This window comes from Magnolia sinica, chromosome 8 (assembly GCF_029962835.1).
Source record: "Magnolia sinica isolate HGM2019 chromosome 8, MsV1, whole genome shotgun sequence".
Taxonomy (NCBI): Eukaryota; Viridiplantae; Streptophyta; class Magnoliopsida; order Magnoliales; family Magnoliaceae; genus Magnolia; species Magnolia sinica.
In genome coordinates, this window is record NC_080580.1 from 6,434,333 (window position 1) to 6,439,380 (window position 5,048).

Sequence of the window (5,048 nt, forward strand, 5' to 3'; positions counted from 1 at the left end):
ATCGAAATAAGAATAGGTATGTGAATATTGGCCTGGGCACTAGGCCACCACTGATTGACAAAGAATTAGGCTATTTATAGAAGGGAGGGTTAGTCTTTTAGATGAATTCTTTCTTTTCATTTAATACAAAAACTTTTTATTAATACGGTGATAGTTTTGATATGTTTATCAATAATATAAATATTTAAAGAAGAAACAAAAAAATATAAGACTAAGTGTAGATTTTATTAAACTAAATAAGAATGCATTAGAATTAGCAAATAAGTAAATAAAGTATAAGTTACCAATGACTATTCAAGTGGACAAAACAACTGTAGATTGTTGACAGTTCTTTGTACTTGAATGATCGAGAGAGACGGTCACTTGAACTTTGACCATTGTGAGATAGTTGTGGTTTATCCAACAAATTGTGGTTCGGAAGTCGCTAAAGACTTAAAAATTTGGAATCTAATTCATAGATGAAACTAAATTAGTTTCAACTTGAGTCATCAATGCTATTGATAGAAGTGAAGAGACTAAACTAAGCTACAGTAATTTATATCCAAACTTAATGCAGCGTAGCACTGAAAAGAAGTGAAAACATTGAACTAAGCTAAGCTAAGTTAAAATAAGCATACATGTTGAGCGAAAAGATTTAATAAGTAACGTTTAGTTAAATAAGATATTTTGTATGTTTGGATTAGTGAAGGTCAAGAACTTTTATATCATCCCATACTTTTTAGTACACGAGTGTTACTATTATAAATTAAATTAGCATATTTTTGTTAAAATCATACACACCTAACTTATATTATTCACCATCAGTTGATAAATCACAATCCACCCATTTCAACCGTTGATTCTTAGGTCAGACTATTCACCATCATTTGATAGGTCACAATCCACCCATTTCAATGGTTGATTCTTAGGATAGACCATCACATTATTAGATAAATCTAATGTTTAGAATTTCAATCACTTTAATAGACAAATCAAACCATCCATTATGTTTCCATTTTCCCGTAAGGTGACCAGTTAATTTCAATAATCGAAACATCAAATTTTCAAATCCAACCGTTAATTTAAAATAAATTAATAATCATACGTTAAGACCCGCATATTGTGGCCCACTTATAAATTAAAATAATGTAATCATTTTAATCAAAGCCCCTATGAGGGGGATGAGTCAATGAATGAAGAGCGCTAATTAATCGAGAGCATGACCCACAAAAACAATTTAGAGAAGAATAAAATGAAATAATTGTAATAAAAAATATATAAATAAATAATTTATTTTGGAAAAGCCTATAAAATAGCTTCTAAAGAAAGAACCATCATATTTAAATATAAATATTCAATGATTAAAAATATAATAATAATATATTTAATTATAATAATAATAATGTTATTAAAATTATTGTAATAATGATATTTAATATTATAAATGCATATTATGTCATATGATCACTGATCAAACTATTGATTTCTAACTAAGTGGTTGTATGACTCTTTTGACCATTAATGTTCAAATTCGAAATGATTTGACCATCAGATTGATGAAAATCCATAATTAGAACTCAAAATTCAGAAGTATGGCCCACATGAGCTATTAATTTGCCTTATCCTTAGACTGAAGTTTTATCATTAGGAGGTGAAGCAGACAGATGAAGTTGATCACATGGAACATCATTGTGGACCCCCACCTTATTTCCGTGTGCACTTGTTGTGCACTAGTCTAGAGTTTTGGTCAGATAGGTGCTGACCCAATATAGCTAGAAAAGGAGAGATTTTTTCTCTTTTGAATTTCTGCCCGCGACAAGATTTAAACGGACAACGTCCATATTTTGATCAGTGGACCACCTTCAATGTTCGGACTTGAGATCTGAACCATCCATCTTGTAGATGAGGCATTTTCAAACAAAACCCTGGTCTTTGTGCTGATTGGTATGAGCATGTACACGAACGAGTTCGGGTGCAAAGAGAGACGTCTGGAAGAATCCTTTCGAAAGTGGAAGTTTCATTTTTGTTGTGAGTAGCTGGCAATGTGCGTGCCACCATCTTTCCCCATTCTAGCTTTACATTGAGATGAATCCCAGCCCTCCATACCACATTCAAGCTAGGGCTTCTTCCATAAGGAAAGAAGCGCATTCGAAGAGAATCTTTCCATTTCATGAGCTAGAGAAATCCCAGCCATATGTCACCTTCTAGAAGATCTCCTGGAGCATCCTGGACGTTAAATCTAGGGCTTCTAGGAGCCCTCTTAACATTTGTTAGAAGTTCTCATAGGAGATGTCATCATGTCATGAATTATCGAGCTGAGAGTGGAGATTCATGATCCTTTGTTATGTGCTGATCTCTATCCAAATGGTGGGTCCCATAGTGATCATTAGATAAATCTATGCCATCCTTTTGCATAAGATCAAAGGAATACCCATCTATTGATGATTTGCCATTAATGGTTGAATCGCCTTCCTCGTTCAACTAGAAAACCCATCATCTTCTGGTGGGGGATTTTTTATCAAAGACATTCATCGGGGGTCCCATGGCATTTGAAAATAATCCCCAACCAATGTAGATAGCCATGCAGTCAGATCTGGACAGGTCGCTTGAAAGTTTAACAAAAGATATTTCAAGTTTATACTCGCTGATCAGAACTAATTTATGAATTAGTTGGCTTTGAATCCTATAGAATAGGATTAGCAAAACCTATAAAAAGCTACCTTTTAGGGCACCCTTTTTTCAAAAATAAAAAGTTAAAGAGAGGAGAGCGAGCGCCGTTTTCCCTACTGCACTAAGTCAGGCCGAGTTTGGTCGGGTTTCCTCTGAGTCAACCGAGTACGGTCTGGGTTGGGTTGTAGGTCTAGTCGAGTCCAGACTCTGTGAGGTTGTTGAGTTGTAGAGGGAAGGAAGAGAGTTGCTACCTCCACTAATCATCCCCGTGCTTGCCACGCGGCGCGGCAAGTCACACTCCTAGACTCATTGAGTCTATCCGCATTGGAGGTTGTTTCTGTTCAGATTGTTGCTGGACCTTCCATAAGAGAAAGGAGGAAGAAAGAGAAATAAGAAGAAGTGGGAGTTGTAGTGCGGCTATTGCAAACATGTTAAATCCGAGAGCTTGACTCGTTATTGAGTCAGCGTGTTGAGTCGAGACGTACTGTGAAAATTCGGCCAAGTTTGGGTCTGTTCAAACCCTGTTCGGGTGTCCAAACAAGAAGGGAGGTGGAAGTTAGAAGATGAGGGAAGTAGGAAATAGAGTATGGAACTTTTTTGTTTACACCCTAAGTATAGGGTTGTGATGTAGTAATAATCTCGGTAATACTGAGGTCGAATCCACAGGGATTGAACCTTGTATATATTTTGAAAGTAACTAGAATTAGAACTAGATGAATATGTAATATAAATCAGAGAAAATTAAGAGAATAATTGTGAATAGATTAATTAAAACTAATAAAAATAAAGGTGGGAACTAGGGTACCAAGGATCCACTTGTAACAATTGGAAAGTTACCTTGCATTGATTCAAGGACACAACTGGAATCAGAATCCTATCCTATCCAATTGGTAGGAAGAGATTTGTCAGATCTCTGAACTTCTCATATATCTAATCATCAATAGATAAAAGTGGTGAAGAGTTAGAAATGATTCTATCACCTAACTATGCCCAGGAGACGATGACAAACAACAACAATTTACCAATCTCACAGCCAATCATAAGACAGTTGCGAAAGTTAGGAAGGATTCTGTCACCCTACCATACACATGGGACGATGGTGAACAACAGGACTGCGTAATTTCATAATCTCAATTCAGAAAGAAAATATTCAAAGCTTTCACAGATCCATTGTAATTTGAATCACAACAAACCATTAAAAATTAAAAATATTCCTTCATAATCAAACTAGAATTCAGGAGACTTCAATAAACATGAATCAAAGCAAAGCAACCATCCTAATTATGCTACAAGCTTCACCTCTTAGTCATAGCTAAGAGGTTTAGTCTGACATAGTCATGATCAAGCTAACTCTCAATTAAACAAAATAAAAAGGAAAATGATTAAGGAGAAGAAAGGAAAAAAAAAAAAACTCTTGAGATCGCCGGCCCACGCTCCATGGCTGCCCACCGTCTGTTCACGTCCAAATCATCACTCCGGGCGATGAGTAGGGTCCACTGGCAAAAACTGGCGAATCGCATTGAGGTACTAGAGAGTTTTTTTTTTTTTTTTTAATTTATTTATAGAAACTATCGGTCAGCGCAACGTTGACCGATTTTGGTAGTTGCGATGTACGGCTAGTGCACTTGTGCACAATGCACGTGGGTCCCATGTGGGGTCCATTGCGATGTATATATGAAATCCATTCCGACCATCCATTTTATCACCTCATTTAAGGGGTTGAGACAAAAATCGAAGCATATCCAGATATCAGGTGAGCCCCAAATCAGTAAATTGTAGGCTGATCCGTTCGTTGGGCCATTTCAACAAGAATCTAATCGATGAAATTCGACGTATACAGTTAATTTATGGTCCTCAGGCCAAATATAAAGTTTCGAGCCAAACGAATGATGAGAACCCTGTTATCTTGCATTCTGGACAATTTTCAGGCCAGTTTAAAATGAGTGGCTTGATTTTCTCGGATCTTTAGCATGTAAATCCTCCAATCTTGGTCCCCTGGGGTCCATCGCTTACCTTAGTAACTTCAGAGCATTAAATCCATGATTTTAGTACCTTTTTTTTAGTTTAGGCCCCTAAATTCACTTTGCAACACAAATACGATTAAAATAAGATGTTAAATCATATCATGTTCATAAAATCAAGTAATAATTGGGGTCTAATGTGCAATATTTGACCCTTAACACAATCCCTAACCAGCATTTTGCTAGTCCCGAGCAAAGTATGCGAAAAATAAGTTGAGAACTACAGGATGATTTTTATAAACTCGAGTGAATTTTGAATAACAATCTAGAAACTAGAGTTCTAAGATTCATGAATGTTGGGCATTACTTTCTCCTGGACTCAAACGCACGGTAAACTTCATAGTCAAGCTCAAAGTATTAATCCATCAATTAAAACAA